The sequence below is a fragment of the Oryctolagus cuniculus genome, chromosome 13 (assembly GCF_051225735.1).
Source record: "Oryctolagus cuniculus isolate XC-2025 breed Fujian yellow rabbit chromosome 13, ASM5122573v1, whole genome shotgun sequence".
Lineage (NCBI taxonomy): Eukaryota > Metazoa > Chordata > Mammalia > Lagomorpha > Leporidae > Oryctolagus > Oryctolagus cuniculus.
In genome coordinates this window covers 46,923,667-46,949,223 of record NC_142879.1, presented here as the reverse complement: position 1 = coordinate 46,949,223, position 25,557 = coordinate 46,923,667, and the positions used below count along the sequence as shown (strand labels likewise).

Sequence of the window (25,557 nt, the reverse complement as noted above, 5' to 3'; positions counted from 1 at the left end):
CAGCCTTGGTACTAAATAGGTGCTCAGTAATGAGTTTTGGAATGAATGAATCATGAAATGTCTATTTTGAAGTGCCAACACTGGACCAAGAGTTGAATTTCTAATGACAGGAATCAGAAAGAATATCCACCCTGGATTCGAACAAGACCCTGGCTGTTGTGTGTCCTCTTGTTTCTTGAGCTGATTCCAGGGCTCCATGTGACTGAGCCAGTTTTTCTCTGCCTTTCAGTCAGCACAGTGATGAGAGACCCCAGTACAATTAAAGAAGAGTGTTGCTTGGTCCATGGGCTTTCTTGTGCTATCTCTTATTTAGTAGTTCTATATCCTCAGTTCTCATAAGTTAAGATCTATTCAAGTCACAAAAACAAGCATGACCCTAAGAAAAATTCAAAATAATAAATTAGCTGTCCCTGTGGGCAGACTCTGATAATGTGTTAATTTGCCAGTAATATTTGCCTATCTCCAAAAGAATGTTTGATTTGGGTTCATAAATTACAAATTAGTGACAAGCAATATCATGACAGTTAAATTAAAAATAGAAAAGATTTAAAAGAATGTTAAAATATGCTTTGACTGAAATCAAAGAAACTTAAAATGAATTTTAGTGTTTTTGAGCTCTCATACATAATCAATGCTTTCCTCTATCTTTGTTTGCTTATATTATGTAAAACATTTGCTGCTATGTGAGGAAAAAAAGCTTTGTTTTGTTGAGCATTCTGTTTGATCTATGATTTCTTTTTCTAGACTTTGTTGTAGATATGGGGAAATAAAGTTCAACAGCAATTCCATGAGGAGGAAAGGGCGGAGAAACTAATGAAGAGATTGTATCCAAGAATGTCCTGTCCCTGCTCTTCTGTGCCTTGGGCAGACCTCTTTTGGCCATTGCCCTTGTGTGAAGGTTAAGGTTTGAGCTCCAATCTCAGAAGGACAAGCTGGCTAAAATGAGGCTTGCTTTTCTTTCTCCCCAAAATCGTATATTCAAAATGTCCCTTTTTGATGGCTTAGAAAGTCATTGTACTCAGGCTGTCATCATCATTTTTCTCAAAGGCCCTTCTCAAAAAGAAGTCCAGCACATCATCCAAGTTTGTGATGTGAAACTCATTGCTGCTAATGTGAGACAAATCATTATTTCTCTACAGGCTATTTATGGCAATGCAATAATTCAATCAAATTAAAAATGTGAAGACATTTTTCATCAAGCTACAATGAACAATCAGCCCAACACAAAGCACATTGCACTACGAAACAGATGATGCAAAGATCAAGCTTTCCTAAAGAAAGGAAAGGATCTCAATTTTAAGAAACACTCTTCTTTAACAGGCTTACATGGTAATTAGTTCTTTTATATTTATAGGAAAGCTTAGTTCAAATTTTTGACCTCCCTCTCTGGGAGTCAAGCCTTCTCTAATGGTGATCTGAATCATCAAAATAATGTCTTTTTCATTTAAAAAATTGATCCTTTTGAAAGGCTGAGTGTGAGAGGGAGAATGGAAGTGAGAAACAGAGAGAGATCTTCCAACTGCTGGTTCACTCTCCAAATTCCTGCAGTAGCCAGAGCTGGGCCAGGTTGAAGCCAGGAGCACAGAACACAATTCAGATCTCCCATGTGAGTGGCAGGGACCGAAGCACTCGGGCTTGTTACCTGTTAGCTCGTAGGGTGTGCAGTACTAGTGTGGGGAGCAACTTGGACTAGACTGTTACTCGAATTAAGACTTATTCTATGCATCTGCTCTCCCACAATATGGCGCTGGGAGAGGAGTAACAACTTCTATGCAGCTGCCTCTCGCCAACTTGAGTGATGACCTGCAGGAGCTGATCCTGCTCCTGATTGGAGGAGAGCAGCGTACTCGGCGTGTGGGTAGCAGAGTTGGCATTGGTGGAAGAGGACTATAAAGGAGGAGAGAGACAACATGCACCAGGAACACCTGAGGAACATCTGAGCAGCCCCCGAGAGAGCCGGCCGGCGGTGTGCCGCTCCCCTGCGGAAGTGGGGAAAGTGGCAGGGGGAACCGCCCTTCCACGGAGGTGGAAGGGTTGGTAGCCAACCCGGGAAGAACCAGCAGCAAACCCAGGGAGGGCCGAGCAGACAAAAGAACAACACAGGGTCCTGTGTCGTTCCTCCACAAAGAGGGGGAGCGACAACTAGGAAGTTGGATACGAAACAGAGTCAGGACTTGAACTCGGGTACTTCAATATGGGATGCAGGTGTGGCAAATGGCGTCTTAAGTTCTGTGACAAAGGGCAGCCCCATGTTGTTTATTTTTCAAATGCAGAAATGTGGAGGTCCTAAAATTTCATGAGTTGTGTGAGGTCACACAGTTGCTAAGTGGCTGGGAAGGATTTGAGTTTAGCTCTGATTCTAAATATCTTTTGTTCAGTCTCCCTGCACCATATCTTCTCAATGCTGTTAATTTTGCATCATTCTGAAAAGTTTGAGTTATTCAATTTTCCCAATCCAATTCTCTTTCCTTGAGTTTCCTATAAGCATCAAGCTTAAAATGCAAAACACAGAGCACTCCAAATCCAGTAATGTGTGGAACTCCTTGTGCCATTCGAGCTACTTATCTGGCTTTTTCTCTATATTTAAGAGCCGCACATATGACAAAAAAACTAGCGTATGCCCCAAATAGAACTGCCGCAAATAATTGGAACTTAAGCCTCCCTACAAAGAAAGGACTCTTGAACTTGCTTCAGGAAGAGACCGAATCTCCTTCATGAAAACTTAGGAAAAGGAAATCAGAACTTGATTTGTAACTTAGCCTTGCTTCAGTGATGCCATTTCCTCTATTTCTGTCTTAACTTCAGTACTTCTGAGAATTTCACCTGCTGGGAAATCTTCACTAGATATCCTACTTCATCATTCCTGCTCCTGTTGACCCTGGACGTGAAGACCAGATATGTTTAGTCGCTTTCTCACTCACCAGCCATAATTTTTGAAATTGTTCCTTAGTAAGATGGATATGGAATCTGGCACTGAGAGTCTAGAGTGAGAGTCTGGTGGATCTGCCATGCATGTGCACCTCTGTAAGGGGTGCTCCGCGGATAAAGCATCACTGAAGATGGGAAGAGAGTAGTAACTATTGCAAGGTGTCCTTTGATCAGCTACTTCAAAAGGAAAGAAGAGGAGTGAATAGGAGGAGTATAGTAAGTTTTTATGGTGGTGACATTATTCTCTGCTGGTACCATCATGCTGAATACATGGCTCTAAACGTTTTCTCAAAACCCATAGAGATGCCAGTGTTGTGGTGCAGCAGGTTAAGCCACTCCTTACAATGCTGCCATCTCATACCGGAGTGCTGGCTTGTATCCAGCTGCTCTGCTTCTGATCCTGCTCCCTGACAATGCACCTGGGATGCTGCTGAACATGGCTCCCGTCACCCAGGTGGGAGACGCAGATGGATTATTGAAGACTAACTTTGGGTTGGCCCAATCCCAGCTGTTGTGGCCATTTGGGGAGTGAACCAACATGCATTCTTTGTGCATGTTAAACCTTGGTTCCTATATTAGTTGTTCCCTTATCTCTCTGTCTCTGTCTCTCTCTTAAATAAGTAAATAAAATCTGAAAAAAAAAAAAAACCATGGAGCTTTGCAACACATGCTGTGGATCCTGATGTAAACTGTGGACCTGAGTTAGTAATAATGGATCAGTATTGGTTCATCAGTCTTAACAACTGTACCAAATGAAAGCAAGATGCTAATAAAAAAATGATGTTTTGGGAGCAGAGAGCGGGTTATTACTTTATGCTTTCTGCTTTATTTTTCTGTAAACCAAAAACTGCCCTACTAAAAATTGTTTGTTATTCAAAGTCTACTATTTAAATCTTTTTTTAAAAAAAGAATGAGGGGCAGATATTTGGCCTAGCTGTTAAACTACATGTTGGGATGCTTGAGTCCCAATTCAGAGGGCCTGAGTTCAAGTCCAATCCTGGGTCCCGACTCCAGCTTCTTGCAAGGACATGCCCTGAGAGGCAACAGTGAGGCTCATGTGGTTGGATTCCTATCACTCATGTGGAAGACTAGGGTTGAGTTCCCAACTATCAGTTTCACCCGTGCCCAGCATTCATCATTGTGGGCATCTGGGAAAGGGACCAGCAGATGGAAGCTCTCTCTCTATTTGTCTGTTTGTCTCAAATAAACATTTTTTTTTAAAGAAAGAAATGAGAATGGCATGTCCTGGTCACCTTAGACACATGATATAGTAATGATGGCTGGCCAGTCTTTCTCACGTGCCTTCTCAGGGTGGTGAGGCTATAATCGCAGGGCTTCCGTTTCACAGGGTAAGGTGTTAGTTTGTGACCAGGGTTAAATATCTCTTGTCAATTATCAAGGGAGGATATTTTGTCTCTTAGCACATATTAAAGAACATTGTTTTGAAAGGGCACCAAACATTTTGCCCAGGTAGTTGGATGTTTTGGTCTGGGGTCTCCAGCATGCTGAGGCTGATCTGGAAGTAAGTTCTGGCCTGTCTTCCCAGCTCTTGACTTTGTTCCCCAGAGCTTCTCTTGCAAGCATCTGGAAGGGTCCCAGGCCTTGAGCCATCCTTTGTTGTGTCCTGGCTGCTGCCACAGAGCAAGGGCGCAGTAGCCAGGGGTGGGGATAACCCACCTGCTTCTCCTGGACCCACCTTTGAATGATTCATTCCTGGACCTATATTTTGGGATAATTTTTAAAGATTAAGATCAGACAAAGGTTTCCATGTATTTTGTGGTGAAAGGAGGACATAAAGGCTAGCAATGTGATGGATCTTAATCTAGGATTCTCTATATTTAATGCTTAGCCTTCTGTCATAATGAAAGGTTTCACTCAATCTGGGAAAAAAATTAAGGAAATGGCTCGTTCTTTGTTTATTCATTTTAAACAGATTTGCTGCATGGCTCAAAGCACTTTATGAATATAAAATTATTCAATAGATGGCATCAAAGCCACTGAAAAAGAAAGCATGTATTTGATTAACAGATATTATCTGTCTCCATATCTGTACTTAAAAATATCTAGAACGATATACAAGCAGAAAATATCTAGAACAACATAATAGAAAGGGCCGTTAACTTTTACAGTGTTTTTTAAAGATTTGTTTACTTATTTGAAAGGCAGAGTTATGTGGGAAAAGGGAGAGGGAGCAAGAGAGACAGATAGAAAGATCTTGCCGTGGCTGGTTCACTCCACCAATGGTTACAATGGTGGGGGCTGGGCCAGGTGGAAGAAAGGAATTCTATCCAGATCTCCCACACAGGTGGCAGGTGCTCAAGCACTTGGGCCATCATTTGCTGCTTTCCCAGGTGCATTAGCAGGGAACTGGACTGAAAGTGGAGCTGCCAGAACTCAGATTGGTGCCCACGTGGGACTCTGGTATAACCAGTTGACCCATAACACAGCCCCCATTTTTACAGTATACTAGAGAATGACCTGACTAGAAATTGTATGATTATGTTTCACTTCAAAAGTTTTACATTTTCTGGTTTTCATGTAACTTTAAAAGATTTTTTTTAACTTTATCCAAAGGTAGAGAGAGGCAGACTGATGGAGAGTTCCTGTTAACACCTGGATTGGGCCAGACCAAAGTCAAGTGCCTGAAACTCTATCCAGATCTCTCATGTGGCTGGCAGGGACCCAAGCACTTGAGCTATCCACTACTGTTTCCCAGGGTGCACATTTGTAAAGAGCTGAAATCAAGGAGTGGAGCCAGGACTTGAACCCAGGTATTCTGATAAGGGCTGTGGACATCCCAAGCTAGCCTTGACCTGAGTTAATCCTAAGCTATGCCAAACCTATGCCCCCATATGTAAGATTTGATAATGATATTAGCTCATATTTTCTAACAGACTTATTAATGGTTTTTCTCTTCTACTCTACTGGAAGAGAGACCATGAAAAAGGTAGAGAGATATAAAACAGAAAGGAAGATTTAAAGACAAAAGTTACAAACCTACACTGAAATTTGGAAGAGCGTGTTTGAATTGAGGAATAGAAGAGTAGAAAAAGGTTCAAATGAAAGTTTGAAAGTCACAAATTTACAGGCAGTGCAAGCATGAGCACCCTTCACGTATTGCTTACCTTCCTCACAGGAGGAAATAAAAGCGGTCACTTGTCTTCCCAGTCGCCCTGGGAGAGTCTATCACTGGGCTTTGTCCCCATGTCTGCTCTCAAAAGACTCTTGTGGATGTCTCCAGGGACTTCCCTGCTGCCCTGGTCAGTGCAGCTGCCATCTTGTCTGGGTGCAGTGGCCTGCTCTCTCCTTGCACACTCACTGTAGTGTGTCTTTCCTATATCACCCCTGTCTTGTCCAGTCTCCCTGGCTCATTCATTCTCATTTTTAGATCTCCAAGTGTTGGCAGGCCACACAGGGCAGCCACTTCACCTCTTCTTTTCCACTACTCTAGTCTTTGTGCCAACAATTCACCTGCCAACTATCTTCCTCTTTGCTAGAGGAAACACCTGTTAAGATGTGATCGACGGAATAGGTCAGAAACTGAACCTGTAATTTCCCATGCTCCTTCAGTAAACAGCAGCTGTCTTTTCTTCCAGTGACGTGAACCAAATCTTGATCCCCAGGCTGACACTGTGCTGCAGCAGGTTAAGCTGCTGCCTGTGACACCAGTGTCAGGGTGCCTGCTTGAGTAACAGTGGTTCTGCTTCGAATCCAGCTTTCTGCTAAGGTGCCTCAAAAAGCAGCAGAAGATGGCCCAATGACTTGGGCCTCAGCCACTCATGTAGGACATAAGGATGGAGTTCCTGGCTCCTGGCTTCAGTCTGGCGCAGCCCTGGCTATTGTGGCCATTTGGGGAGTAAACCAGTGGATGGAAGACCTCTCTCGCTCTCTCTAGCTCTGTTAGTCTGCCTTTCAAATAAATAAATACATCTAAAAATTTTCTTTTTAAAAATCTTTATCCTCTTACTGAAAAAAACAAAACCAAAAACACCCATATAGTTTGTAAGAAGCAAAACTGAGTTGCTGCCAGATGTGTCTTTTTACTGCTAATTCCCTAGCATTGTCATGAAGGTTTCAGATTTCATTCTTGTCTATTTCTGGATTGAATGGAGCCAACAAACAGGCCAGGAATGTGGATGAAATTAGGATGGTTGCTAGGTTACTCAGTATGTTGGATCCCCTGTCTACTGTTTCTAGTGAAGATTTATAGAAGTGTGAGATTTTCAATAGGAAACACGCTCTTTTGAGGCTTACTTGTGAAAAATCAAATAACAAATGAAAGTAGAAATAAGAAAAAATCTTTTTAACATTCTTCTTCTTTTCTTCTAGAAAAGTGTATAAAATGGAACTTAAGTTGGGGAACATACATACTTTCAGAATCTTAGTGTCAAAAGCATGTATTCTTTGTGCACCCAACCTCAGCCAAAGCACTACATTGAATACAGGCCCCGGGACATGGTAGATTTCATTTAGATAGAAATGCACCTAAATGAAATTGTCCGCCATTTTAATTTCATGATTCTTAGATAATGGCATTTGCCATTCAGACAAATGAAGGAGGATAGTTACATTACACTCAGTGTATTTAGAGAAGTGTTTTTATGCTATAAAACACGAAGGCAGTGTGCCTGGCTATCAGAGTGCATCATTGTGAGAAATGTCCCTGGTCGGTTGTGAACTGCTGGAACCTTTCACACAGATGAGTGTGCACGTCTTGGAATCCTCACAAGTGCCTCACGAGATGCACCATTTGCAACGGGTTTGCTGGACCAGGCCCCTCCTTCCTACACCCTGACGATCTTGCTTCTGTGAACCTCTGCAGTATGTTCTTAAATTAGGTAACTCCTTATTTATCAGTAAAATATGCCTCCTTATCATAATCATAAAGAAATGAAAAGGGGAAAATAGTTTTAACAGGTTAACCAAAAATATATTAGTCTATAAAAATGTTATATATAGAAATAACAACTGCTATAAATAACACAACTGAATGATATTTCCTATGATCTAATTATTTCATTATTGCTCAGTATTTATGTCCACTGATAAAGCCAGCAGATGCATTCAAAGTAATAGGAAAAAATAAGTTATTGTCACATGAGATGAATAAAACATAGAGGGAGAGTCATGTCATCTGAACATTCTACCTTGAACTTTTTCTCAAATTGGGAGGCTAGGGACAATAGATGACATATAACCCTAAGTAAATGATCCATAAATGCATGTCCAGTAGTATACTCTGGGAAGGGAATGCAAAAGGGAGTCTTTTTGCAATGAATAACTGTCTTTCACATGTTTTCTACATGGACACATTTAAAATGCAAAATAACCGAAGGCGAGAGACCGAATTTTATTGGCTGTGTCTCATCCTCATAGTGTCTTCCATGATCTAACAGTTATGGAGAAGAACATATTTTTTGGATCATCTCTGTGATTTTTCCAAAGAAAATAAAGGGATCGGTGTGTGCCTGGGGATGGTGTGTTGTTACAAAGGTGATGTTTCAAAATAGGTAAGAAGAAAAGAATTATAGTACTTTAAGAACTGAACCCAATTCCACTGCCTCCAGCTCAACAGTGCTCCAGAGAGCTTGTCACCTTGCAGTAGGAGACCCTGAAGCTGCAAAAATGTCAAATGTGTTGCACTTTATAAATACAAACCTTTTATATAGCAAAAATACCAACCCCCAGTATTAAAAATGCTATAAATATACATATTTTATATAGCAAGACTACTAAAAACATTTACAAAGCAGTTGACTAAAACAGTTTATATTAGTATTATACAAATAATAAAAGGATAGTACAATAAAAATGGTCAAAGGCTATAAATAAATAATTCAGAGAAGATCAAATCCAAATGTAATAAATAGTTTATTAAAATGGCAATTATTTATGAAAGAGCACTGAGATTTTGGTGGGATTTTTTTCCCCAAATATTTGATGGAAGGTGTGAATTTTGTAGGAAGAGTGTATAATATTTAAATAATCAGAGGGGAAAATGAATTATTTTTATTGTGGATGAGAAAAATATTTCAAGGAAACAAAACTACACAGGGGTGCATAGGGAGTCACAGAAAACTACAACATTCACCAGGGAACATCACAGGATGCAAATCAGATCTCCTGGTTGTCCCTGGAGAATTGTGAACTCTGGCTGAAGTCCAGCCTCACACCTTCTATGGCTCTCTTTTCTATTCCTGTAATTATTTATCTCTTAATTGCATATGTTACTCGCCTGCATATACAAGTTTCAAATATTTTCCCAATGAAGTTCAAAGATCTCTTGGATATCTTAATTGAGACTCTCCTACAGATCTATCCTCATGATACATTGCCAGGATTATTCCAGCTATTCCTTCAGTGAAGGGTATGTCCTTCACATGGCATCCTGGACAACTAAATGGAATATGTATGGTGGGGAATGTGTTTCTGCAATGGGATTCTGAATATATGTACAGAATTTTCTCAATAAGTGAATTCTAGAAGAAAAATTGCAAGCATGGTCTGACAGTGGGGTGCAGGGAGGAGTGGGGAATGAAAGGGAGCATCTGTGGGATTTTTCCCTTTAACCTTATAATTTTATGTTCCCATAGATTTATCACAACTTGCTAATCTGAGTTTAATCAGTTCAGTTAAATTCAGTATTTATTAAGTAGCTATAATGCTCTCAGGATTGTTAAGTACAAGAGGACTTCAGAAAGTTCATGAAAAATGGAATTAAAAGATAAGTTTATTTTGGTGCAAACATTTTGAAATCCATGCACAGTTTTTTCATGATACTCATTTCGCACAAATTTTGAACACCCTTCCATACAAGAATTTCAAAGTGTTTTTTTCACAAAAATAACCTATCAATTGCATTTTCCACGAACTTTTTGAAGTACCTTCATATAAACAGGGTTTTACAAGTAGTATGTGGCATAGCCCTAACGCTCATGCAACTCCCACTCACTGGGAGCAAGACTTGAACTCTGTGACAATTGAAGTCAATGTATAGTAGTCCATAACAATTTATATACTGTGAACTCTGGCTGATATGACTCTATGACTTAATTCTACAAATCAAGCACCCCAGAGGGTATTTATTTCTCTCTTTCCATATTTGAACTATTCTTTTGCTAAAGGACCTAGTATTACATGAATGAAATAAAAAACAATTTTAAAATTTTAGTCTAGATCTTTCCTTAAGCCCTTTTTCTTTCTCTCCTCTTCTCTACTTTTTAAAATATGTGTGTGTATGTGTCACTAAATACTTTTTTTGTGATATATGTACAGTAAGAGCTGGTTTGTAGAATCCAACTTAGAATTTGAGTTTAGAGCAAGTTTGGAAAGTAAAATAATTCTAGGATATAATTACACATTTTTCATGTTTCTTAACTATTATTTCCTTCCTCTTTCCTCAATTTTGTCTTTCCTTATTAATCTTGATATAGAAAGACTTCAACATCTTTCTGGTACATCAGTTATTTTTGAGATAGAGATGTTTCTGTCAATTTACTGTCAACTCAGGTTCAGATTTCCCTGCACTCAAAGCTAAACTGGAGTTGGGCATTTGGTCTAACAGTCGATACCTGTTAAGACACCCATGTCTCATACTGAAGAAGCTGAGTTTAATTCCTGGCTCCACTCTCAACTCCAGAGTCCTGCTAATGTGGACCCTGGGAAATAGCAAATGGTGGCTCAAGTGATTGGATTCCTGTAACCTGTGTTGGTTACCTGGATTGGGTTCACAGCTCCTAGCTTTGACCCCAGACTAAGGTCACTGCAGGTTTTTGGGAGGTGAACCAGTGGATGGGAGTTCTCTATCTGTCCTCTCTCTTCTCTTTCTCCCTCTGCCTTTCATGTAAATAAGATTAAAAATATTTTTAAAATAAAAAGAGCTCCTCGTGAATTTTTTTGTTCCTTTCTCAAGCTACTGTGTGGCTTTCTGCAACATCCCTGGATCCCTTTCTCCTCCTGTAACTGCTTATCCTGGGGGATCTTCTGAGGTTTCTAGTTTTGTTCTCTCATGATTCTTTCTACGACTCCTTAAAGACAATACTAATAGGGACCACAACAAACCCCATTAGTTATACAAGATTAGTAATAATACACAATTAATACTTACACATAATTAATAATGCTATATAACATACTTAGCATATAATTAATAATAATACTGTGTGATTTACTTGAAATTTTCTAAGAGGGTAGATCTTAAGGGTCCTTACCACACATATGCAAAAAAGGGTAACTTTGTCTGGCAACGGATGTTAATTATTCAATTATGGTAATCATTTCACAATTGTTCATGTATATCACATCATCTTGTTGACTACTTTGAATATATATAATTTTTATTTACCAATTATGCCTCAGTACAACTGAAACAAGTCCCAGTCATTTTTCTCCCATTGCTTCCCACAGAAGATGATCTAGACCACATAATCCCAAATCCTTGAGGTTATTGTATGCTCAAGCATGCAGGGCTTCCCTGCTTTCCTTATATTTGTGTCTGCCCCTTAGTAAGGCAGCTCCTGGCATTTCTAAATTTTCAGTCCAGTAACAGGTATGCTTTAGGTACACTTTAGAATTTGCCCAGTCTTTCAGTAAATATCCCTTAGAAATCAATCTAGTAACTGAATTCTTCAAAAATTGTTGCAGGAAGAGGTGGTGTGATTTATGATGTAGCACATGTTAAATGAACATTTAAAGAAGTGATTTGCGTGGTTCATGTGCGATCAGAGTTGGTCCATAACTGACTGGTAAGATTTAAATAGGTCTAGGGTAGAGACTGCAGCATTGGGAAAGGTTTGGAAATGAAAAGATTTTTCTTAGTTACCACACCGATTGATTTTGGTGACCAATCAATCATTTTAGATTAGTTAGTGCTGATGCAGCTTCAGTGACTTAGTGCTTGTAACTTGTATCATAGGAAATAGTTCAGTGAGTTTCAAAGTCTTTCTTTTTGAAGATTTATTTATTTATTGGAAAGACAAGAGAGAGAAGGAGAGGGAAAAGTGAGAGAGAGAGAGAGAGACAGACAGACAGACAGATACCTTCCATCTACTGATTCACTCCCCAGATGGCCACACTGACCAAGGCTGGGTCAGACCAAAACCAGGAGCCAGGAGCTTCACCTGGGTCTCCCACATGGGTGCAGGGGCCCAAGCACTTGGGCCATCCTCTGCTGCTTTCCCAGGTGCATTAGCAGGGAGCTGGATCAGAAGTGGAGCAGCCGGGACTGGAACCAGCACTCATAAGGGATGCTGCCATTGCAGATGGTAACAACATGCTATGTTACAATGCCAGCCCCATCAAAGTCTTTTAAAAAATTAGTATTCTTTGTAAAAATAATTAGAATAAAGATAGTCATTATAAAATTAGAGGGCTTTATGGGGCCAGGGTTGTGGCGTAGCAGGTAAAACCACTGCCTGCAGTGCCGACAATCCCATATGGGCTCCGGTTCGAGTCCTGGCTGCTCCACTTCCTATCCAGCTCTCTGCTATGGCCTGGGAAAGCAGTAGAAGATGACCCAAGTCCTTGGGCCTTACACCTATGTGGGAGACCCAGAAGAAGCTCCTGGCTCCTGGCTCCTTGCTCCTGGCTTTGGATCAGCACAGCTCCGGCTGTTGTGGCCAATTGGGGAGTGAACCAGCGGATGGAAGACCTCTCTCTCTCTCTTTCTCTCTCTCTCTCTCTCTCTCTCTCTCTTGCTCTCTGCCTCTCCTTCTCTCTCTGTGTAACTCTGATTTTAAAATAAATAAATACTTCTTGAAAAAAAATTAGAGTGCTTTTTTTTAAATGTGTGGAAAAATGATCCGGAACCACCAGGCTCAAATGCTGAGAGAAAAACAGTACATATATTGTAAATAAAAGATGAAATTCAGTTGCACAGTGAGAGAGGCCAGTTACTGGAATCTCTGTTACTGGGGGCTTGAGAGGATGGCTAGGAAAGCAAAAATACTCTTTAGAATTTGACCTTGGACGGCACCTGGGAAATTACGGAAAATGAATTTCCTAGAAATATACTTCTTGCATGTCCACTCTTTCATAGACAAGTGAACGTAATTTTAAAATTCAGATTCTCAGAATGGAGGCAAGTGTTTGGCACAGTGAGTGAGATGCAACTCAGGACACTTGTGTCCCATATCAGAGTGCCTGGGTTCAAGTCCTGCCTCTGCTTCCTACCCAGCTTCCTGCTCTTATGCACCCTGGGAGGTAACAGGTGATGGCCCAAGTAGTTGGATCCCTGACACACATGTGGGAAACCCAGAGTGAGCTCTGAGTTCCTGGCTTTTTTGGCCTAGTTCAACTCTGACCACTGTAGGTTTAGAGAGTGAACCAGTGGATGTAAGATACCTTCTCTCTCTCTCTCTCGCTCTCTCTTTCTCTGCTTTACAAATAAAATGAAAATGAACAAAACTTTTAAAATAAATGATTTTTAAAATAAATGTAGTTAGAATGGCTACAATTGAAGTTGTAAATCAGAAGCATAGCCTGCTTTTTTTTCTGAGAAACTGAATGAATAAGCAGTTAATAACATCATAACATCTTACTGTGGCATGTGTATGGTGATTCAGTATTTACTTAATTAGATTTGATAGGAAAGTACTTTTGTAGTTTGTGCATGTGTATGTGTGTATGGTGTGGATGTGTGTATTTTCAACTGCAGGCTTAGCAAATCTGGCATCTCTGTCTTTTCCCAGAAAGCCAGTATTATTTGTATTCATTCATATTCAAAAGTCTATAAAGAATGGCAGACATTGTGAGCTCTGATTCACAATGGGTAGCTGAAACCCAACCTGTTAAAAACAGTTGAGCGATAATTTTGTTCTTAATCAACCATTGTAACCACATACCCACATTCTTCATAACTGATCTCAAGACTGATTTCTCTCATGAAGCTATTTTCCATCTTTTCAGTTTCCTCCCTTATTTGTTTTATGGCCCTGTCGGGTAAAGTTTTGAAAGTGTTCTTTGCCTTTCGGATAGGATGTGATAGCTGTGAATCGGTGTGCACTTGAGTTTCTTAAGGGAGTCACAGTATTAAGAGAGGCTGGGGACATGCTCCTCAGTTTTAGAGACCAAGCTCTGACCATTGGAAAGAGTGGGACAGCAGGCAGCAGTTCAGGGGGCTTCTGTGTCTTTGAGGAAATGATGCTGTCCGTGTAAGAATAGCTGACTTAACGCAGACAGATTGATGAAGGTCATGGTCAAAATCACAGGACCAGCAGGCCAGAGCTCAGAGAAGAGTTGGGACTGCAGGAATGAAACATGGCCAGCCCAGGTGCCCTGCCACTAACATTCTCTTGAAATCTGTCTCTGGGATCTTGGGGGAGCTCAGGCATGTCTGAGCAAAATTCCCCTGAAGGCTTGACTCTCCCCAACACACTTACGAATTCCTTCCCTTTCTCACTGGAAATAGATAGGATTGGCAATTATGACTCTGTCACATATACCAAGGTATGCATGCAACTTCTCTAGGATACAGTTATATCTTGCAACAAGTGAACCACATAGAGAATTGAGGTGGATAAACTCTTTGTCCAGGGTTGTTTATGGTGCTGGTAGTGAATAAAGGGGATTCTGAGCCCTAAAATAAAGTTAGGATTGGATGTTACCCGTACCATCATTTCTATCCTGTCACTCGGTTGCACCAGCTCAAAAGTTCTACCATTGATAAACACCGTAGGCTATGGAGCTGTCTGTGCAGCAGCTGTGGGCCGCCCAGCCCTGCCTTGAACAAAGAACAGAGGAAAGTGCAAGGCACCACTTGGATTCCATGTCTTAGACACAAAAATGCCCTTCTTAACACCCAGCTCAGATACGGAAGTCTTTACTCATTTTGCTAAGGAAACAAAATAGTGCTTTCCCAGGTACCAAGTAAGTTAATGAATTCTCTCCTCATCTGCACTCTCCATACGGCTGGCTAGGAAGCTACATGTTCATGAAAACAGAACATGCAAACGCTCTCTGTTGTATTTCCCTCTTCAGCTCCAAATCCAAGGATATTTGTTTATGTGCCTTTTCTTCCCATTCAGACATCTGTAGAGACACATGAAGTCCCAGGTAGGAAATCAAAAATCTTTCTAGGACTTGTCCTAAAATCTCAACTTCTTTAACAACTGCTGATATCACCAACTAATTTCATATTTTAAATATTGTTTGCATGGATTTTTTACTGTTCACAATATATTAGGGTGGTTTCTTTAAATTGGTTTCAAAACTTTGTGATTATAAAAATTATAATTTTTAAAATTGAAACATTGTCACAGATATGTGCTGCCTATTCATGGTAATCACCATGGGGAATGGACCTGTATTTTGTTTATTTGACCATTAAAGTTTAACACAGCAGAAAAAATACCATAGAGGCAGGCAGGACTGTGCAGTGGTTACTAGGTTATGAGACTTGTTCCTTTGATTTGATTTAATAAAAGTTTAATGTGAAAGAGTTTTGTCCTCATTCAGTTGTAAAAATGAAATATGAGTCTTATGGAAAATTTGGAAAATTAGAAAGGGGACTATAAAATGGCTGTTCCATACAGAAGCAATCTCCTTGGCTCTTCCTGATTCAAGGGTGACTCCATGGAGTGAGTTGGGATACTGCCCACACTACCCTGCTTCACTGGGCAACCTCTGAAGCGAGCCCGTCCTCAGCGCTGCCCCTCCCACTGCTGTGATAACTACAAGCATATATGTGCGGTGAAGATAGGGGATGGTCAAATGCCTGTGTGTCCCACTTAATCAGATAAACCAAGTGACATATGCAAGAGCATACAGTCGACATTGGCTGAGGGCTTCTGTTTCTTAGACACGGTGCTTGGCATGAAGGTGCAGTAGTGGATAGTACCATCCTATCTCTCCACTGTCTGCCTGGGGAATCTTACACCTATTCCCATACACCAGTTAGGAAGAGGCATTTGTGACTCAATAGAATATGCAAAATGCTGCAGGAGTCAAATGACAAAGCACATTATGTATGAAGTGACATTTAGGCTAGATCTTGAGAGATCAAAGAAATAAAATTCCCCTGGGTCTATCAGCAGTTCAAATTTTGACTTTAGCATAGGAATAAAAATAATGAGGTCCTCCTTTAGGTCAGAGCCGGAATTATTAAGATATCTATAAAGGGCCAAACACAAACCTTGGTGTGGTGCTGCAACTTCTAATGATAGCAATAAAAATTTACGGTCATTTAATTTTTAAAAAATTCAGTAATAAAGCAAAAGCCCTTGCGGTTATCAAAGGCTTTGGCATGGTGACATTTCTCCAATGGTAAAATAGCCAACGATTTCTAGAACAGAATTTGCCCATTGGTCCCTGAGGCCACCTCCCGAGCACATAGATAAAATGAGTTTATCAGAACGAGTGAGCACTCCCAACCCAGGCACAACTTTGTTGATAAAACCACAAGACTTCTGAATTCTGTGATGGCTTGTGAGTCTCTCCAGTCATCTGGGAACACAGTGTCCTGCCCCTGTCACTTGTGACTGGACCTGAATGGAAGTGATGTTCCCATCACACATCTAGTGTCCCTGAGTATCTACAGACCTGCACTCAATTATGGAGCTGACATAGCCAGTTTGTCTGAAATTCTTTGAGAACATCAAGAATAATAGTCTGAGTTGCCTCTCACCTAATTTCTCCAACTCCTCACACTCTCAATATTCTTCCCCAGGCTAGCAGCCAGCTCCGGAAGGATGGTGGAAGATCACGCAGTGCTACGGACCACCCCACGTGGAGGCCGCTGCTCCCTCCTCTGCACTGTTAGAACTATTCCCTGGGTGAGTCATTTAGTGAATGTGATCTTATGCACAAGAGAACCTCAAAAAGTTTGTGGAAGATGCAATTAAAAGATAAGTTTACTGTGTGAAAAAAAAATGAAATCCCCGTAGGAGTTTTTCATAATATGTATCTTTTCCATGATCTTTTTTGCATACCCCTCATACACATGAATTCCAGAATTTTTGCACCAAAATAAACTTATCTTTTAATTCCATAATTTCTAAAGTGCCCCTTGCTTGTGGGCTTGTAATTGAAAACATCTTTGGTGGTGTTTTCATTGTCAGAGGTTTTCTTTAAAGTAGTTTAGTAGACATATAAACACTGTGGGAGAGTTGAAAGTGAGGGCAGTACACGCCTTGGCATTGGCAGTGAAAGAGTGGAGGGACACAAATGTGCTTTTGTTCTTCCTATTGCTGCACCTGGGACAAGCTGTATCCAGGGATTGAGGTTAGCAGCAGCTGCTAACCCTGTGGAGAAGAGTTCTCTCTAGGCTAGTAGGGGATGAAGGTAGGGTAAGTATAGTGCAAGACCTCCCTGAGTACTACCTCTATTTGCCATTTTGGGGTTGCGCCATCGGAGGCAGAGAGCTGGCAGTACGCAGCAGGTGGTGTTCTAAGACAGGGTTGAGTGGAACAGGTGTTTAGGCCAGTAGAGACTTAAGAAGAATGATTAACTTTTGATTCCAGTTCCGACAAGTAAAAAGCCTGGAAATCCTCACTGTAAGAAATACAAGGAAGGGCAGGCATTGTGTCTCAATGAGTTACGCTGCCACTTGGGATGCCCATGACCTATAGTGAGTACCATTTCCAGTCCCATGTCCTCTGCTTCAAATCCATCTTCCTGCTAATGTGCCTGGGGGGTGGCAGATGATGGCTCAAGTATTTACGTTTCTGTTACTCATGGCTCCTGGGTGTTAGAGACAGTTGAGGAGTGAACCAGTGGATGGAAGACCCCTCCCTCCCTCTCTCCCTCGCTCTCTCTCTCCTTCTTCCCTCTTCTTCTGTCTCTCTTTCAGACAAATCTTTTTTCAGAAAAGAAATAAATGAAACCATCTGCGCATCACGAACTTGTACCCATGAGAGACCGAGATGGCAGAGGACACCACCACCTTTTATGTAGAGAAAGAGAGGAATGCAGAGAATCAGAGCCAAGGTCAGCTTTCCCAGGACAGAAGTCCCTGGAACCCAAACTGATAGGAACACTTACACAATAACCTTGACAAATTGCTGGAGGCTGAGTACAAACTGGCTTGAGAGTGATGAACTTTCAGGGCCACAGTCTGGGAAAGGCCCATACTTCATAGTTTTTACCTCCAAGAACTCTAATAGGTTCATTTTTTAAAAAATATTTATTTATTTGAAAGTCATTGCTACACAGAGAGAAAAGGAGAGGGAGAGGGAGAGGGAGAGGGAGAGGGAGAGGGAGAGGGAGAGGGAGAGAGAGAGAGAGAGAGAGAGTGAGAGAGAGTCTTCCATCCTCTGGTTCAATTGGCCACAACAGCCGGAGTGGTGCCGATCCGAAGCCTGAAGCCTGGAGCCTCCTCCAGGTCCCCCACATGGGTGCAGGGGCTCAGGGACTTGGGACATCTTCTACTACTTTCCCAGGTCATAGCAGAGAGCTGGATCAGAAGTGGAGCAACCAGGACTTGAACCGGCACCCATATGGTATGCTGGCATACCTGCTATGCCACAGCGCTGTCCCCCCCCCCTTTTTTTCCCCGATAGGTTCTTAAGATGAATAGTTACAACAAACCAACCAACCCTTATGCTTCTGGATGAAAGGAAAAACTGATCACTCTGAAATATGCTCAGCTCATTCTCCATAATCAGGGGCCACTGTTCGGGGGCAGGGGGGAAGTGCAATCACCCACCGCAGCACCTGCCAGCCTTCCTATCCTGATTCATGGTAGACAGATAAAAGGTGGGAAGCAGGTGGGAGGGTCACACCCCAGGGACACCACCCACTAAAAGACTAACTAAGCTTAATCATAAGACACAGAAGGCCTGCTTCCTCCCATTCCTTACCAACACATCAACAAAGTTACAAACTAGCAACAGCGGAGTACAGTTGAAAGAGCTGCAAGCATAGACAATTTCAAAAGGAATTGTTAGGGAAACTTAAAAGGGAAGACAAAAGCAAGGATGCTAGAGAAAACAGAAGCATTGACATCTCCATTTTACAAACATGAAATTCAACTGAACTTCTCATCATATTAATATAAAGCCTCACGCTAAAGATCTGTGGATCTCAATGCCTATTACCCAACACACTGTAACTGTCTTTCAAGAACAGCAACAAGGTTGCCAGGCATGCTGAAAAATAAAAACAAAAAGCAGGCAAAACAAAGTTTGAAGTGACAAAGCATGGATCATAACTAAAGAAGGTAGGAGACAAATTTTAGAACTATCCAACAGGGCATTAAAAATAATTGTTTAATATCCCAAGGTTCTACTTTTTGAAACTGGATAACATGCAAGAACAATGGGCCTAATGTAACAGAGAGGTGAAAAGTCTACAAGGAATGGAAAAGAAATTCCAGAAATCAAAACATTGTAACAGAGATGAAGAATGCCTTCGGTGAACTCATCGGTAGACTGGACACAGCTAAGGAAAAAGGTGAGCTGGCAGATGCATCTCAGCAGATATGCTGCTACATTTCCCAAACTAAAGTGCAAAAGGAAACCAGAACATCCAGAAAGCATTTCCAAAGGTATAGTGTATGTTCCACTGGCATAGCAGAAGGAGAGCAAAAGAAACAGGACAGAGCGTATTTGAAAGAATAATGGCTCACGACTTTCAGAAATTAAAGATACACACCAAAACATAGATCCAGGAAGCTCAGGTTAAACATCAAAAACCTATACCTAGGCATGATATGTTTTAACTGAAGACAATAATAGATGATGAGACTCTTTTGAAAGAAACCTCGAGGGCAGAAGGAAAATCATCACACAAACTTCTTGTTAGAAAGCATGCAAGCGAGAATAGAATGGAAAGTATCTGAAGTCTTGAAAGGAAAATATCACTAACCCGGAATTCCAACTCCAGTGAAAAGATCCTTCAAAGGTGAAGGAAGAACAGAGATTCCGTCAGATAAACAAAACCTGAGGGCATCATCCCCTGTAACATGGGCCGTAAGAGATGCTGGATCTCTGGGGAGCAGGAAAAGGATGTAGGCACAAACAGATCTACAAAAGGGAAGCACATCACAGAGGAGTGAATGAAGGGAAATGAAATTCTTTTTTAAAAAGATTTATTTATTTATTGCGAAGGCAGAGAGAGAGAGAGAGGTCTTCCATCCTTTAGTTTACTCCCCAAATGGCTGCAACGGCCAGAGCTGGGTCAATCCGAAGCCAGGAGAGCCAGGAGTTTCTTCCAGGTCTCCCACATGGGTGCAGGGGCCCAAGGACGTGGGCCATCTTCCACTGATTTCCTAGGCACATTAGAAGGGAGTGGGATTGGAAGTGGAGCAGCCAGGACTCCAATGGATACTTGTATGGGATGCCAGCACTGCAGACGGCAGCTTTACCCACTACCCCACAGCGTCGGCCCTGAAATAAAATTCTTATATTTTTCTCATTCTTAATTGGTGTAATAGGTAATTGCTTGTGCATAGTAGTAATAGTAACAGTGTACAGGGAGATTATACGATATGGACAATAAAATGAATAGCCGCGATGTTTAAGGAACGGGAAGCAGGAATCAGGAATTCTTCGTTAGAAGATATCTGGAGTATCTGTGCCAAGGCATAGCATTCCTTCAGCGTGCGCTTAGATTTGCCGTATACTGCAAACTCTAGGAAGCAAACCATAACGGGTATGTAACGAGAAGGGAGAAAATGAACTTGTAAAAAATGCCCTGCTAAAACCCGAGAAATCAGAAGAAGAAACAGTCAGAGAAGAGAGAGAGAGAGAGGGAGAGAGGGAGAGAGGAAGAGAGGGAGAGAGGGAGAGAGAGGCATTAAGCTGGGATTTTTTTTTTCTGGCTGGTACTCAAGATTCCTGAGCAGTATTCTCATCTCTTGCTGCCCATAATGTCCAGGCTGAGGTGTTTGAGTTATTTAAAAGCATGAATGCATGAATTAATTTGTTTGTTGAAAGGAGACACTTTAGGACTGGCCTTGGTGGCACAGCTGCACAAGCCACCACTTGGGACACTAGCATCCCATAGCAGGGAGTGCCAGTTCAAGTCACAGCTGCTCCACTTCAAATCCAGCTCCCTGCTAATGCACCTGGGAAAGCAGTGGAAGATGGCCCCTGCATCCATGTGGGAGACCCAGAAGTTCCAAGCTCCCAGCTTCAGCCTGGCCCAGCCCCCTGGTGTTGCAGCTATTTGAGGAATGAAGCAGTGGATGGAAGCTCACCTTCTCTCTGTCTCTGTCACTCTGCCTTCCAAATACATATGAATAAATAAATCTGTAAAAAAGTAAATTAACAAAAGAAGGAGGCACTTAAACACTTAAAATAGACTTTCAGTTCTTGGAAGGCTCCTTGAAAATTGTCTGAAGCCTTGAATATATACCCCAGTAAAATACATACATTTGTGGCCTTATCAAATGCTTTGCATGGTTTCAGGGAGCCCACACAGCTCTTGAATCCATCCATGGCCTCCATATTAGGAAAGTTTGCACTGTATATTGTGCTTTAAAATAAAAGTGCACATTAGTATTCTCCCCTGACACCACAGAGAGGCAAGAGCACTTAGTTAGACGGCCAGTACTCTCTTGGGAGGCGTCTGCATGCCCAGGGCCAGCCCTGCCACCTGGGTAGCTCAGGTCAGCTGCAATGCATCCACAGGGATGCGGGCAGGCACCAGCCGCAGGGTGGTCCAACCAAAGGTAAGTTCAGACTTTGTGTAGCTAGGAACAGTTCTGCTGCTGGAACACTAGTTATTCTATTAAACTGGAAATACTGTGAGGAAGGCACATTTGCCATCTCAAGACACAAAGACATCTTCACTCCTGTTGGTCTCCAAACTTAGAATCACACCCTAGGGGCAGGCGCTGTGTGGCAGCAGCTTAAGCCACTGCTCGGGACACCCACAGCCCACGATGGAGTGCCAGCTCCAGTCCCACCCACTCACTCCATGCTTAAGATCTGCTTTCTGACTAATGCACTGGGAAACAGCAGGTGGTGGCTCAAACAGTTGGGCTCCTGACACCCGTGTTAAGAGACCTGGATAGAATTCAGGCTCCCGACTTCTTCCTGACCCAGCCCTGGCTGTTGTGGGCCTTTGGGGAGGGAAGATCCCTTTCTGTTACTCTGTCTTTCAAAATAAGTAAAGGTAAATAGACATTAGAATCACACATCTATCAGTGTGCCCTGTAAATATATTTTATTTAAAATTTATATCCAGATGTCCTTGTCATTTTGTGTAATAAAGATTAGAAAAAATAAAACTTATTTTTTTAGGTAAAAATGAATATCAGTAGAAGTTCTCAAACTCATATTTTCCAGCTTAGTGGATTGCCTTGTGTACCCTCTAAAGTGCATGGACTCCATTTAGGAGCCTCCAGACTAAATGTGTGAGCAGAACAGAGCCCTTGCAGCATGCAGGCCTCCTCCAAGGTACCTCCAAGGTGAACAGAGTGACAGCATCACAGAAAATCCTTCATTTCATTTCCAAAGAAAGCAGCCTGCCACTCCAGTGCTTCATTACTCCCCATGACTTTTTATGATACCAGGCACTATTTCGAGCACTTTGAATGCTTTTAATAATGCTATAAAATAAATACTAGTGTTATCCCAATAACGTGAATAATTTTGTATAGCACAGACTTGAATGTTGATCCTGAGAAGTGGAGCTGGAAGGAGAAAAGCTACTGGTTGTTGGTGCAGCTCCATTTGCATAGAAACTCAGAGTTCTGCGGCTGGCGGCCAGGCTTGTGCAGCTCTCAGGCACCTGCTCACAGGCTGCAGTCCCTCCCACACTACAGCCCACAGAGCCGTGGTGCAGGTCAGCCGCCTCGGAGATGCCTTTTGACAAATCTTTTATTTATTGATTTAAGAGATGATGGAGGGAAGGGGGAAGCATGCCCCCCTCCCATACGCTGGTTCATGTTCAAAAGCCTGCAGTGGCTGGGACTGGGCTCCAGCTTCATCTGGAGCCAAGAGCTGGGGACTCAACCTGGGCCTCCCACGTGCATGCCTGGGACGAAAGTACTTGCGCCACCATCGGCTGCCTCCAGGGGTGCACAATAACAGGAAGCAGGAAGCAGGGGAAGAGCCAAGACCCAAAACCAGCTACTCTAATACTAGCTGTCCTGTCCAAAGTAGTGTCTCCTTTTTTTTTTTTTTTATAATGATTTATTTATTTATTTGAAAGGCAGAGTTACAGAGAGAGGGAGAAGCAGAGACAGAGACCTTCCATTTGCAATTCACTCCCCAAATGGCCTCTGAAGCCAGGACCCTGGAACTCCATCCAGTTCTCCCAGGTGTGCGGGAGGGGCCCCATACTCAGCTCATCTTCCACTGCTTTCCTAGGTCATTAGTCGGGAGCCAGACCAGAAGTGGAGTAGCCAGGACTTGAACCAGCACCCGTGAGAGATGCCAGCATTGCAGGCAGTGGTGGAGCCTGCTGTACTACAGTACTGGTCCCCCAAGTGATGTCTTAACCACTGCACCAAACACCCTCTCCTAAGCTTTATTTTGAAAGAAAGACCTGCGTCACAAGGCATGATTTCATTGAACTTCTTTTTTGCTTTTGTGCCAGAGATGCCCAGAAAAAAAGCTGTTTCTTTTCCTTTCTTTGCCCCTATTCAAGAGGCTTTTCTTTCACATCAAAAAGTGTCATAGGAAGGGAACATCTGAAGACTGAAACAGATGACCAACTCTAGTTCTCACACCTTTTCTGGTCACCTGACACAGCTGCTTGGACTAAGGCCTTATTTTTACTCTTCCTACATTTTCAAAAAATTCTAGAAGCATTTCTAACTCGCATTGATAGAGGCAATGACACTAGAAAACCAGATGTCACGGGACAGGGTCTTCCATATTTCTGTATCCTGCAACGTTTCTGTGGCAGTTATCCATTTAGCAAAATCTTTTCTGTTTGTACCTCCTAAGTGTTCAGCCTCTGTTGTAAGTGACACATGAGAGAATTAACAAACATATCTGACACCCTGTGACTCTTTTGGGGAGAACAAATGTCTCTTAGCTTGCTTTATTTTTCTGCACAGTACTCACCCTTTTGGATATATTATCTACTTATTTTTTGTGTGTCCAAGAGACAAAGAGTTTATGATTGGTTGCTGCTGTAGCCTGAAACCTAAAACAATGCCTTGGCCAAGAATTGTCCCCCATCCATATGTGTCCCATGAAAGGACGGACAGTGAGGAGTGTGTGCTGTGAACTCATCCCACGTGGGCACTGTAGTGGGGCAGGCCCCTTGCCCTCAAAGGGTTTGGCCAACGTTACAGGAGGACAGTACTGTTGCCTTCTTATGAGGGGTGGGAGGGGAGCGGGGAATGTGAGCAATAGTTATGCTGATTTGTTCGCACAGCAGCAATATAGAGTTCTTTGGGAAATTTGCCAGTAGAACTTAAGAAGTGGCATACATGTTATGTACTCACTTAGCCTCTATTAAGTAACAATATCCAGACACTCAGAACTAAGCATGAAAAGCCTTATGACACCAAAGGTAAATGAAGAATGAAGCAGGCTACTTGATTTAATGCTTCAGAAATGAACTGTAAAGAAATTGAACTGGTTTACAACTTATTGTGTTAGTATCTTGTGCAACCCCTAAAGTGAGGTGCACATTGATACTGTCCTGTAAAAAATTGTTTCTTGTTTGTGTTGATAGCCTCAACATATAGAGAAATCTTGCTCTCTGATACTTTTCAAATAAGTTTTATTTGATATCTGAAATGTCTCTCTTGAGCTCTTAATTATGTTGATAGATAGGTTGTCTTGATATTTTTACTATATAAATCTCTTGTCTTGAAGGAAAAAAATTGATCTTTAAGAAATTTACAATGAGCTATTGATGAAAAGTCACCATAAAATGCACGTCTGTGTGTTCAATAGTTGAAAAGAAAGTAATATTAGTTGTCTAACCTCTTGAGAAATCAATTCTTGCAATTTCCATTATAAAAATTAATAATATAATCTTCTGCTCCATCAAATATAGTGCCATTTGCTGATTTTATTTTTAAGGCATTATATATTCAAATTTCTGGATCCTGAGTGATGTAGCTATTCTATGAAAAACAGAGCTTTTGGATGTTTAAAAGAGAATAATAAAGTTATAAAGTGTGTCCAAGTATTAATGGATTTATTTTCTTTTTTATCAAAACCTATGAGCTGAGGATTTCCATATTCTAGAAACTGATGAGATTTCAGACCTTGTAATAATAGATGCACAAGTCACATATTTCTTACGTTTTCATAAAACCAGCCTCATTGTTACCTGAAACAGAATAAGCATGACATTCAATTATTTGAATGTTTTCTCTACAGATGCTAGAAACAAAGATAGGATCAAAAGAAATCTAGCTTTTCTTTTTATCATACCAGTTAACCTAGCATGATATGGTGGTGAAAACGAGAAGGTTAACTGTTTGGCATCATGTATTAAGTGAAGTGTTGCTGCATAACCAACCACATCAAATTCAATGGTTTAAATTATAATTTATGGAGCTGGCATTGTGGCTCATTTGGTTAATCCTCTGCCTTGCAGCACCGGCATCCCATATCGGTGCCGATTCTAGTCCCGGTTGCCCCTCTTCCAGTCCAGCTCTCTGCTGTGGCCCGGGAGGACAGTGGAGGAGGCCCAAGTGTTTGGGCCCTGCACCTGCGTGGGAGACCAGGAGAAGCACCTGGCTCCTGGCTTTGGATAGGTGCAATGGCACCGGCCATG

At 41.7% G+C, this 25,557-nt stretch overlaps 1 long non-coding RNA gene across 4 annotated transcripts in view; it reads left to right on the top strand.

Annotated features, from left to right (window-relative positions):
- Window positions 1-25,557, top strand: part of LOC127483555 (uncharacterized) — a 194,712-nt gene that overhangs the window by 108,674 nt on the left and 60,481 nt on the right. For 3 of the 4 annotated variants that reach the window (XR_016218937.1, XR_016218940.1, XR_016218938.1), the window contains exon 3: window positions 16,592-16,697. This is a non-coding gene — a long non-coding RNA (uncharacterized LOC127483555). Of the gene's footprint in view, window positions 1-16,591; window positions 16,698-19,143; window positions 19,440-25,557 lie in introns of those variants that run through there. The other variant, XR_016218939.1, reaches the window with a different exon arrangement.